The sequence below is a fragment of the Phascolarctos cinereus genome, unplaced genomic scaffold (assembly GCF_003287225.1).
Source record: "Phascolarctos cinereus isolate Bilbo 61053 unplaced genomic scaffold, phaCin_HiC Scaffold_726;HRSCAF=1367, whole genome shotgun sequence".
Taxonomy (NCBI): domain Eukaryota; kingdom Metazoa; phylum Chordata; class Mammalia; order Diprotodontia; family Phascolarctidae; genus Phascolarctos; species Phascolarctos cinereus.
The window spans coordinates 160,696,048-160,709,635 of NW_027556098.1; positions in this window are offsets into that span (position 1 = coordinate 160,696,048).

The window sequence follows — 13,588 nt, forward strand, 5'->3', positions numbered from 1 at the left end:
ATGCAATTCTATCAAACATTTAAAGAACAATTAATTCCAATACTATATAGACTATTTGGGAAAATAGGTGAAGAAGGAGTCTTACCAAATTCTTTTTATGATACAAATATGGTGTTGATACCTAAACCAGGAAGAGTCAAAAGAGAAAGAAAATTATAGACCAATTTCTCTAATGAATATAGATGCAAAAATTTTAAACAAAATACTAGCAAATAGATTACAGCAACTTATCACAAGAATAATACACTATGACCAGGTAGGATTTATACCAGGAATGCAGGGTTGGTTCAATATTAGGAAAACTATCAGCATCATTGAGCATATCAACACAAAACCAACAGAAACCACATGATCATCTCAATAGATGCAGAAAAAGCTTTTGATAAAATACAACACCCATTCCTATTAAAAACACTAGAAAGCATAGGTATAAATGGAGTCTTCCTTAAAATAATAAATAGCATCTATCTAAAACCTTCAGCAAGCATTATATGTAATGGGGACATAGAAGCATTTCCAATAAGATCGGGGTGAAACAATGTCCATTATCACCACTGTTATTCAATATTGTACTGGAAACCTTAGCTTTAGCAATAAGAGAAGAAAAAGAAATTGAAGGCATTAGAATAGGCAAAGAAGAAACAAAGCTATCACTCTTTGCAGATGACATGATGATATACTTAGAGAATCCTAGAGAATCAAGTAAAAAACTACTTGAAATAATAAACAACTTTAGCAAAGTTGCAGGCTATAAAATAAACCCACATAAATCATGCATTTCTATATATTACCAACAAAGCCCAACAGCAAGAGATAGAAAGAGAAATCCATTTAAACTTACTGTAGACATTATAAAATATTTAGGAGTCTACCTCCCAAACAAACCCAGGAACTCTATGAACACAATTACAAAACACTTTTCACACAAATAAAATCAGATCTAAATAATTGGAAAAACATCAGTTGCTCATGGGTAGGCCGAGCTAATATAATAAAAATGACAATCCTACCTAAGCTAATTTACTTATTCAGTGCCATACCAATCAAACTACCAAAAAATTATTTTATAGAGTTAGAAAAAATAATAACAAGATTCATTTGGAAAACAAAAGGTCCAGAATATCAAAGGAACTAATGAAAAGAAATGCAGGGGAAGGTGGCCTAGCAATTCCAGATCTTAAATTGTATTATAAAGCAGCAATCATCAAAACTGCTTGGTACTGGCTAAGAAATAGAGGTGGATCAGTGGAATAGGTTAAATATGCAAGACACAGTAGTCAATGACTATAGTAATCTATTATTTGATAAACCCAAAGACCCCAGCTTCTGGGATAAGAACCCACTCTTTGAAAAAAACTGCTGGGAAAACTGGAAAAGAGTATGGCAGAAACTAGGCATAGACCCAAATCTCACACCATATACCAAAATAAAGTCAAAATGGGTTCATGACTTAGATATAAAGGCTGATACCATAAGTAAACTGGGAGAACAAGGAATAGTTTACCTATCAGATCTATGGAGAACAGAAGAATTCATGACCAAACAGGAGATAGAGAACATTATGAAAAGCAAAATGGATAATTTTGATTACATTAAATTGAAAAGTTTTTGCACAAACAAAGCCAATGCAACTAAGATTAGAAGGAAGGTAGAAAATTGGGAAAGAATTTTTACAACCAGTCTCTCTGATAAAGGCCTCATTTCTAAAATATATAGAGAATTAAGACAAATTTATAAGAACACAAGCCATTCCCCAATTGATAAATGGTCAAAGGATATGAACAGACAGTTCTCAGATGAAGAAATTAAAGCCATCTATAGTCATATGAAAAAATGCTCTAAATCATTATTGATTAGAGAAATGCAAATCAAAACAACTCTGAGGTACCACATCACACCTATCAGATTGGCCAACATGACAAAACAGGAAAATGATAAATGTTGGAGAAGATGTGGGAAAATTGGAACACTAATACATTGTTGGTGTAGTTGTGAAATGATCCAACCATTTTGGAGAATAATTTGGAACTATGCCCAAAGGGCTATAAAAATGTTCATGCCCTTTGACCCAGCAATAGCACTTCTAGGGCTATATCCCAAAGAGATCAAACAAATGGGAAAAGGACCCATATGTACAAAGATATTCATAGCAGCTGTTTTTGTGGTGGCAAAGAATTGGAAATTGAGAGGATGCCCACCAATTGGGGAATGGCTGAGCAAGTTGTGGTATATGAATGTAATGGAATACTATTGTGCTATAAGAAATGATGAACAGGCTGACTTCAGAAAAACCTGGAAAGACTTGTATGGTCTGATGCTGAGTGAAATGAGCATAACCAAGACAACATTGTACACGATAACAGCCATGTTGTGTAATAACTAATATTGATAAACTTAACCCTTTCTAGCAATACAAGGATCTAAGACATCTCCAGAGGCCTCGTGATGGAAAATGCTATCCACATGCAAAGAAAGAACTATGGAAGATGAATTGGTATCATGTTTTTTCTCTTCTGTTGAGCTTTGTTTCCTCTTTCTAATGTTTCCTCCTATTGGTTTTAATTTTTACTTACAACTTCACTAATGTGAAAACATGTTTAATAAGAATGTAAATGTGTAGCCTATATGAGATTGTGCGCCATCTTGGGGAGGGTGGTGGAGAGGAAGGGGGAGAAAAATTTTAAACTTGTTTTTTAAATTTTAAGCATATGGAAGTGATTGTTGATCAATCAAAATAAATTAATAAAATTTAAAAAAAGAAAAACTTTTTTTTTGACTCATACCCCAACAAGGCAAATGTTCTTAGTCTGCTTAAATGTAAGAAAAAAACGAACATGAATTAGCTCCTATAATGTATTCTAGGTGAATAAGTAGGTGTTAATATTCTTGAATACGGCATCTTTATTGCTCATATCAGCTTATATATGCATAATGGATATGTTATATATATATATATATGTATATATATATATATATACGTATATATATATATATATATATATGTATATATATATATATATATGTATATATATATTATATATATATATGTATATATATATATATATCTTTTATTTTAACTCTGTAAATTTTTTTCTGACAGGAACTTGATTGACTTGTAGAAGAAATTCACTAGAATCCTAACAGTTCAAAAGTACTCTAAAACAAAAGAAAGAAAATACTATTTTTTTGTGGCTGATGGATCCCTAGACCAATTAAGAAGCCAATTTCCAAAAGAACAGTCTCTCCTGAGGGTCTCTGTACATATTAGGATAACCAAATATGTCAAAGAAAATCCTCAGTATTTCCTATAACCATAAAGCATAAGCCTCTACTCATAAGGCTGTCCTGAACATTCAGCAAGTAGATATAATTAGGTCAAAATGAATGCATTTGCAATAATGAAATAAATTAGTAGTAGCTATAAACATTGCTCATAAACCTGGTATGTACTACATTTATTTTAGATATGTGTGTTCACTATGGGAAGAGTGGGCACAAACTTAGTCTGGTACTGACACATAGATGTGAGGAATATATATGATCAGGACAGCTCACATTTTTAACAGTATAAGGCTCCTAGGCCTTTCCACTTCTTTTGATATTCTGGCATAGAATTTCTGCTACATTGGTTATTCTGTTGCCTATCTGGGCTTGTTTTTCACAGAGTCCATTTCTGCTGGCTATGTCCCTCCACAGTCCACTCTGGGCTTGCTCTTCACCACAGCTTTATGTTCACTTGCCAAGGTTAACTCTCTTTTGAATCCATAATCAACTCTTTTTTCTTTTTCTAGAGATGTCATTTCTTTAAGTGTCTTCCTGCATTGGACTTTGCCTATCTGAATCTGAGTTTATATACAGACTATATCTCATCTCTACTTTGAACTTCTGCATAATCCAAACTTTTTACCTGTGGATATGATGTTTTCTACTGGCTAAGTAACTTCATTTGGAAGAAGCTATGTTAGCTGAGGAGGTTGGAAGTGACAGAGAAGACCCTCCCCCACTGTGCTCTGGTAAAGAGTCCCTGGTTTCCTTCCAGACTCAGCTTAAGTACCATCTTCTCCACCTGCTACTGCCTCCCTTCCCAAAATTATTTTATATATTCATATGTGTATACATAAGTATACATACATATATAATATACATGTATATGTGTATATACAATGTGCATATGTACAACATATTATCTCTCCTATTAGAATGAAAGCTCCTTGAGGCAAAGGACTGTTTCACTTCTATAATTGTATGCTCAGTGGTTAGCATAGTCCACAGTACATAAAGGCCTGACAAGCGGTTGTTGATTATCTGATTGCTTGATTCTTTCCTCTCACTTTTCATATTCAACCCATTACCAAGTACAGTCAATTCTATCCCTGTAACATCCCTCATGGATATCTTAATTTTCCTTTTTATATTCTACCTGACATAGTTTTGAGCCTTATTATCATCAATCTGATATATTAAATTGGCATCCTAACACATCTCCCTGTATTTATTTTCTTCTTTAAAGCCCAACTTAAATTCTACCCTCTGATACTCATTCCCTGATCCCCCTAGTCATGACTGAACTTTGTTCCTCATACCTCCCATGACAGTTTATTTTGTAACTTTCTAATGTATTTGATATGTAATATGGTATATTAAAGTTATTTGTGTTTGTATCAGCCTCCTATTAACCTTAAAGCTTTATGATGACGGAAATATCTTATCTCAACTTTGTATCACTTTTACCAAGCATAGTGCTCTATATATAGGCACTTCACAAAATTTGTTTAAAAAAAATGAATGTTTAATCACTTCAGCAGGGAAGAAATCAAAAGGTATACACAATTGTGGGCCTAGAGAGCAAAATGTTACTACAAGTTCACCAATTCACCAGAAGTGATTAACATCTCTTTCTGAAACTATGAAAACTCTTATAGGTAACCCCTATTGAATTGGGGGGAAATGTTACCTGAGAGAGGTAATACATTAAGCTATTATCAGCTTGAAAGGAATGCCCAAGATAGCCCCAATATAATTGAGTCTACTCTTAGCAAAGTAGTAAGGGGGGAGCAAGGTTAATTCCAAGGTAGAAGCCTTAGGACTTGCAAAGCTAAAGAAAAATGTAAGAATAATTGTCCACAGTAGTGTCAGATGAAAGCCCTCTGAAGCCCATGGGTACCAAGGCACCTTCACAGACATTGATATGCTTAAGATCTCTAGCATTTGGGCTACCTTCTCATAATAAGAGATACTTCTTTTTGTAGCCATAGTATTATTTATCCAAGACCCTTTAGCAGCTTCGACCTATATTACATCAAATAACAAGGAAAAGTAGCTGGTGAGACTAATGTATGGCAAAACTATTCAGTACCATAGAGGAAACACAGGGTTCTTCAAAGAATTCCTTTTTTTTTTTTTAATAACTACTGCTGTGTGGTATTATATCCTGCTCTAAGCACATAAAATCTCTGAGTTAAAAGTGACTTCAGAGATGAGTTAGTTCAATTTGACCATACAAATAATACTACAGATTAGGGGTCTCTTAGCATTCACTTGAAGAACTACAGTGAAAAGGAATTCACTGCATCCTGATCTATCGTATTTTGGGAAAGCTTTAATTTTTAGTAAGCTTTTCCTTATAAGTATAAATCTGCCTCTGCACAATTTCCAACTATGGCTCAAAGTTCTACTTTCTGGGGCCAAGTTAAATCAAGTCTAGTCTTCTACAAGATGGTCTTTTGAATACTTTAAGTCAATGACTGTTTCCCAACTAAATTTTTGTTTCTCCAGGTTCACTGAACATTCCTAGTTCCTTCAGCTAATCCTCCTACAACATGAGCTTCTATCTCCTATGGAATGACTTCCTTTAACAAAATCTACTCTGAAAACAGTCATTTATATCTCAGAATGAATATAAACTAATGAGTTGTATTCTCTAGGGGATTTACATTGTAATCCTTATTTCTAATAAGTGATCAAAAGGTCTATTCCCCAATAAAGATCCTCAGGTAGTTAGTTAAGAGATTTTGTAATGCGCAGGGTCTCAGAAAATTTACTACATATGTAACTTCTTAAAAATAAGGGTGACATTGCTACCAGGTACCAAGGCAGCTCAAAGGGATTTCAGTAGGGTGATAATATAGAATTACTTTCCTTATTGCGGAAAATTTCTGTGTTTTTTTTAAATTTTTCTGTTTTATTTACTTTCTCTTCCTAACGTTTCATAGAATTTTAGAGCTGAGTGATACTTAAGACATCATTTTTGCTCAGGCTCTCATTTTATAGTGTGGAAACTAAGGGCAGCCTACTTTGATTTATTTTTTTACCTTGGAAAAGTTCTCTGGATGTACTTTTGTCCCAGCTTTTTGATTTCTATGTGCAAAATCTTTGCCTTTCACCTAAAGGACCATATATGCACTCCATGAATTTTTTTAAAGTTTATTTTATCCTTGATCATTTATAATCTTTCCTTTAATTTTTCTCACTCACATGTTTACAATGAAAGTGACTCATCAGAGTGAGATGCACCTGCATCTCCAGCAAAGGAGAGGCAATAAGTTACTTAGCCTGAAGGATTTTGGCTGAGAACAAATGCTACCTCGGGAGGAGTTAATGGACCGTCTCACTTTTCAACAACAGCAGGCATTCATTCATTCATTGAACAAACATTATTAAGCACCTACTGTGCTGCAGAACATTTTGCTAGGTGCTAGGGGAGATACAAAGTTTAGATGAAACATCCTCTGCCCTAATGGAGCTAATAGTCTGGTGTTTAGATAAGACAAAGATAAATTTAATTTACAATATTATATTTTAAGACCTTTAGAGAGTAAGAAAATAAAGTAATATGTCTGTCCTAAGGGTTTAAAATGTTATTCCTGAACAGAAAGTTTAGAAGTCTTCATGGAAGAGATTGAATCTGATTTCATCATTAAAGAATGGATACGAATTTAAGAGATGGAATGGGATGAGGGAGGAGATTTCTGGCAAAGGAAAGCACAGAGACACAGGGTTGGAAGACTACAATGCCTGTTCAGAGACAGAGTCATTGAATTTAATTAGAGAATGGAGTGCTTTGAGTTGGGAAATATTACCTAAGACTAAAAGAATACAGAGTTGTCATGGTATACAAGGCCTTGAATGCTGGGCAAATGTTTGAATTTCACTTGGTAGACAATAATGATCCATTGAAGACTTAAGAGTAGTGGAGTGATATATTAGAGCTATTGATAAGAAAGATTTACCTAGCAGTGATACAAAGGCTTTCTTGCAAAGATGTGGAGGGAGACAGGTAATTAGGAGGATCCTCAGTGGCAGATTCCTAGCTGAGGAATTAAAGAGGAGCCCCTGACACCCTACTAAAAAGAGTTAAGACATTTAAGTTTACTGAAATGATTTATGATAATGTGGCAGAGGAATTCCTCTCTGTGTTCAAGAAGTCTCACCTGAGTATCTGTAGTATTATTATCTGCACCTCAGTGTTGTTGAAAGATCTAAGGAAAACTATCTGCTGATCACGAAATAAAATCAATTCTATTTAATTAAAAAAAATACAGTCAATTATTCAAAGCAAAGGAATGCCACAATAGAAAAATTTCAGATCAGCAAAAGTATAATTAGAATTTTAAATGGCATACAGTGTGCAAGGTAAATCACTCAGGCTTTGAGGATACTTGAAAAACTGCCCTATAGATGCCTTCATCTCAAAAGGACATGCAACAATTTCATCAACTCTACTCATTTTAATACTCTGGATTATGAACCACATGGATTCTGAATCCTACCCTATACTTCTATTCTTCCATGCATCAGCTAAGCTCTTTAGACTCAAACCATTATCTACCCAGATGAGATGTCTACCACATCTTATGATCAAGTTCTCTTATATGGGTCCATTGTCCTATCTTGTCCTGTCATAGTAAGTAGGATGTATGCTTACTCTTGTCTATTTATCCCTGGTCTTAGAATAGTGCCTAGCATAGAGTAGGCAGTTAATAAAGATTCATTAATTAGTTGGTTAGACAATAAGAGAATGCATACCTATAGTGCATGAAAGAAATACTAAAGGAGGGGGTAATTTCTCAATTGGAGAATAAAGGAGAGCCCAAAGCATACTCTGCCTGATTACCATTTTTAAAGCTTTGGTTCTAGTGCTCGATCTCAGAATCACATAGAAATATCATGTTGATTGATTTTATTAAGTGTTCATCAAGAATAAATTTTAGAAGCCTTCATTTAGATATATGCCTTTTGAAACCAGCATTTTCCCCCATTTTCACAAATGTTTCTCTGGCAAGCAAAATAGAAATAACATTTCTGTAATATAACACCATTCCAATTAAGCAGCCAACTGAAAGAGAATAGTGTTTCCACTAAGGTTCTGGTGTGAGGATGGTTGTGAAAGATGACATGGGGAAGCCATGGACATTTGCCGCTCCTCTATGGAAACATCAGTGAATTGCAAGTGTTTTTATCCTAGGCTATAGTAATATGAGGAATTTGTGTGAGTTTTTGTCAAGCACCATTCACATGAAGTGAATAGTGGTAGCAATCAGGAACTGCCTTTGGTGCTGAATCTTTTGGGGCCATGGGTACCACTTCTGTTAAGGGGAAAAATGCTACATGTGTTCAAGGAATATAAATAAACCTACCTCTGTATAGTAGATACTTAAAATTGGGCACAGCTGCAGCTTTTCCATTCTGGTTATGACTTTATGAAGACAATTATAAAGTTGCAAATAGTAGCTTAAAGCTTTGTTGATCATTTTTACACTGACTACTCTGGCAAAAATGTCTCTAAGTATTAATGGTGAAAAGGAGCTTAAAAAGGAAATAAACTTCAATAGAATTCTATCCAACTCTCTTTATTGACTAGACCTAGTATCCCTTCTATTTTATATCTATTTGCCCTGCTCTAATTTGCTTAAAAGAATTGATGAGAATAATGTGAGTTCCTGTCCAGTTATCACATTCTGTGATTTATTCTGGGGTTGTATGATAGAGGGTATTATTGATAGAGCAAGGAACAAGAGAACATGAGAGGGGCTGGACTTAGACACTTGGAAGAAAGAGGACAAGCTTTAAAATAGCAAATTGAGGGTAGTGATTACAGGCATCCACTCATAGATGTTAACTGATCATGTGCTACTCAGTTTTGAGGCTAGGGCAAGATCCCATCTAATATTTGCCTTTGTGTAAGAAATTCATAGAAGCAATTCATCATGATGAAGATAAATGGAAGGAAGTGAGAAAATAAATGTATTTTTAAGCTTAGTTTCCTTCCCAGACTTAAAAATTCACAATAATCCTAAGCATTCCTTCTCACTTCCCTATTCTTGACTTTCCTTCACCTCTTCCTCAAATGTTGTTTTATCTCTGACCTCTCACTCCCTCTTTCTCCTTTTACATAGGACAATACAATTAGGGTCCGAGAAGGTGACATTGTTTTTTCCCCCTTGTTTCCACTTCATTTTAAGTCTTCTTGGAAGAACTGAGATATTAAATAATCCCCAATTAGGAAAAAAAAAAACAATGTTAAAGAGCCTGACACTACAATCATCACTCACTCAAATCTTTTGAAGACCAATACATTTAGGATCTTCCTGGGTTCTGGTTATGAAAGTCTTAGGTATTCTGAATACAATTAAATAAGCACCATTTATCTATTTACATATTTATGTGTACACACAAATATATGTATATACACATATATACATGCATACACACATATTTATGAGAGATTAGAGATAGAGAAGGGGGAGAGGGAGAAAGTGAGAGATAGAGAGATTTAATTGGTGTATTGTGGAGTGTTGTGATACAAATGAACTTTCAATAAGGAATCTTGCCTTAGTATAAACAAATGAACCTATCCTAAATGTCTCTATATAATGATAATAGATTTCTTAGCAATGATAGTAAAATGTGATATGTATAATTATTCATTTTTTTCTGGAAGGAGAATGGTATTGAGTAGCCTTCTAGAGTATAGCTGGGACTCTTTTGACCCCAGTTCATTTAAAATTGCTAGCAGAAAACAAAGGAAAAAAGAGAAAAATATTGCTCTTCACTCCTATGCATGCCCCATAGATTGAATATCTTCACATAAAGGTTTGTCCCCAGAAAAAGAAAGGATACATGAAATTTCCTTCTGTTCTTTCCTCCTGCAGAGAAGAGAAGCAATCCAAATAAAACAGGCCTGAAAAGTTTAGTTGATGCCAAGTAGAGTAGACAGTTGTTGTCCTGGCCCACTGGAAAGGAGAAACAATGATCCATAGTTACTCAAGGAGATATTAGTATTTAAGCTTTACTGAATACTTTTAGCCAAATATGGTCACAGAGTAGGATCCAGGCTTGCTTTTAACTCTTCCTACAGAAAAATTAAAGGTCATATCTTCTCTGCTGCATTACCTTTTCCCAAGACCAAGTCCATTTTGAATTGAGTTATCCTGCTTTATTCATAACAGTAAGTCAGTTCCTCAATCCAGGAAAGCTGTTGAGGACTGCTTTTTCCTGGGACCTATTGTTCCTTACTAGAGTCAAGTAAGGGAGAAGTGAGTTACTCTTGTCCCCTGGCCTCCACTCCAAACTATTTTATTACCTTATTGTCAAGAATATTTGAGCATACAATAAAGTCATTTTTTAAAATTTTTGAGTACATTATCTGGGAACTTTACCTATAACATTGCTTCTTAAATTACATATAGCTAAGACTATTACCAGTTTTTATTTTGGAGTACATACCAACTGATGGATGATGGATAAAGCTAGAAAAAAAATAAGTATTATATTGAGTGAAGATGGGATTAATAATTTTCTATGTATAAGTTACCCATCATCCAAATTTCTTCTCTGGTGCTCCACCATAGCATGGAAATGATCTCTGGTTGTTCAAGGCTCTGCCTGCTGAGGGAACCTATATATCATTTAATCTAATGTGCTCATTTTACAAATGAGAAATTGAGATTTTGAGGGGTTAAATTACTGTATCTAGGTCACACACTTTATAAGTAGCAGTGGTGGGATTCAAATCCAAGTCCTTGGAGAATGTATTCCCAGGAGTTGAAGCCATCTGGAACCTTCTTGAGAGAGCTGATAGTTGAATTTCAGTTAGAGCATTTATACTTCAGAAATCTGCAATTGCTACAATTTAGGGCTTGATCTTGTGATTGTTTGAATATAAAAAAGTGATGGGGATAACATGAATAATGCAGATTAAATTTAAAATTGTGTCATGTATGCATTTTTTCAGAACGCAGTTATTTAAACATTTACCAGCACACCATTCCATCTTCCCCTTTTGAGCTTTTTAGTTAATGCTTGGTAAAAACAAGTGGCAAAATCATAGATTTAGAGTTGGAATAGACGTTAGAAGTCATCTACTTCAATCCTCTGATTTTATATATGAGAAATCTGAGTCCTACATCTATGAAATAACTTGTCCAAGTTCACACAGACAGTGACAGAACTGGGATTTGAACAAAGAACTAGATGTCCCTGTGGTAAAGGGTAACAGCATCAGTAGAAGGATTCAATTGGAAGGAATGAGATTGTGATCTCTCCTGTCAATGAATCATTTAATGACATACAAATGATTTTAAGAGGCAGACTGTGAATAAGTAATTTTGTGTTGCATCTCCGGTTAACAGCATATTAATTCAAATGTATTTCTCCTATTTCATAAACTCATGTGAATAACTTTGTTTTAACTTAGAATATTGGGACTAGAGGTCATCTAGTACAAATCCTTCATTTTATAGATGATGGAACTCATGTATATAGAGATTATGTTACTTAGAAAAGGTCACACAGGAAGTCACATAGGCAAAATATCTTCTTAGAAGGCAAAATTCTCCTTTTGTAGATTATAACAAGATACAAAAAATAGATAATAAAGATTTATTACCCACAAAATATAACTATTTGATACATTTTCCCCATAGTAATGAGTGTTTGGGAGTCTAGTTCAATTATTTGGAAACTATGAATCACTGTGATGTGCCATCCTGAGGGTATTTTTTCCTCAGTGTGTAGATAGAAAGATAGATGGATAGATAGATAGATAGATAGATAGATAGATAGATAGATAGATAGATAGATAGAAATATAGTGTGGGAAAGTGGTTCAGGAGGACTAGCTCCTCTGGTATAAAGGCTTGCCAAGCCCTTTTCAGGGGTCACCCTTCCACATTTAGTGTCCACCTAATCCACTTAAGTCTTACCTCTGGGCCCAAGAAGCTGTAGCATGCACAGTGGCCACACTCCAGTAAACCATCTCAGCAGGCAGACAAGATCAGGTTGAGGGTAACGACAGGCTTCTGACCTTTTGGTGATTTAGAAGGATGTCTACCCCAAACATGTGAAGACTTCTCCTGGCAAAATGGTCAGATAAGAACAATCTGTTCCAACAGCCACAAAGGCAGCTGAAGCAGGCACTATGGAGCACTTAGATCTTGGTCAGACATTGAAGATGCCAAGATCATCTAGTGCATTATGGGCCATCGCCAGTCATCCTGACTTTTGTCTTGACACTGGACTTTGATGACTCAGGAAGAGAGAGTGAGGCTGACGACTGTACAATTTTATCTCACATCCAATTCACATGGAAGTCAAGATATCACATGTAATGTCATTGGTCATTGCTATATATACACACATGCACATATATATACACACACACATATATGTATGTATAGCAGATAGATGTTGCAATGGATAAAGCACTAAACCTAACATCAGGATCACCTAAGTTCAAATCCAGCCTCAGACATCTACTAGCTGTGTGACTTTGTATAAGTCACTTAGCTCTATTTGCCTTAGTTTCATCATCTGTAAAATGAGCTAGAGAAGGAAACAGCAAATTAGTGTCCCTACCAAGAAAACCACAGATGGAGTCATGAAGAGTTAGACATGTTTGAAATAACTCAACAATAAATAAATCAATCTATTTTAATTGATTTTAAATCTTACATGATAAGTGAAGGAATTATGGACTTGACTTATTTAATTTAAAATGTCACATGCCTGCTACTTTACTATACGAAGTATTATCCAATACATCCTTTGCTCAGTGATTTTTCTAGTGTGTACATTTGACAATATCACCTGCTCTATTCAATAAGCTCCAGTGACTTCCTATTGCCTTCAGGATAAAATACAAATCCTACCTCTGGCATTCAATCCCATCATAAGACTGCCCTCTTCTACCTTTCTAGGGTCCTAACTCTGCTACATAATCCTATTCCATGAGCAAGACATTCCATGTCTTGTCTCCAGGCATTTTCTCTTATTATCCTTCATGCCTGAAATAATTTCCCTATTTAACTTTGCCTACTGAATTCCCCAGCTTCCTTCAGTTCACAACTATAATCCCTTCTTTTATGTATTTCTTAACTACATGTAACATTTTTAAGAATTATTTAATTGTTTTAAATTTTGAATTCTAAATTTTCTCTCCTTTTTTTCCCTCTCTCATACTTGATAAAACAAATAATTTGATTTACATTACACATGATCAGTCATGAAAAATTCCATATCATCCATGTTGCAAATGAAAACAGAGACCAAAAAAAATCAGGAATAATAAGCAAAAGACTGTTTTTTAAAGT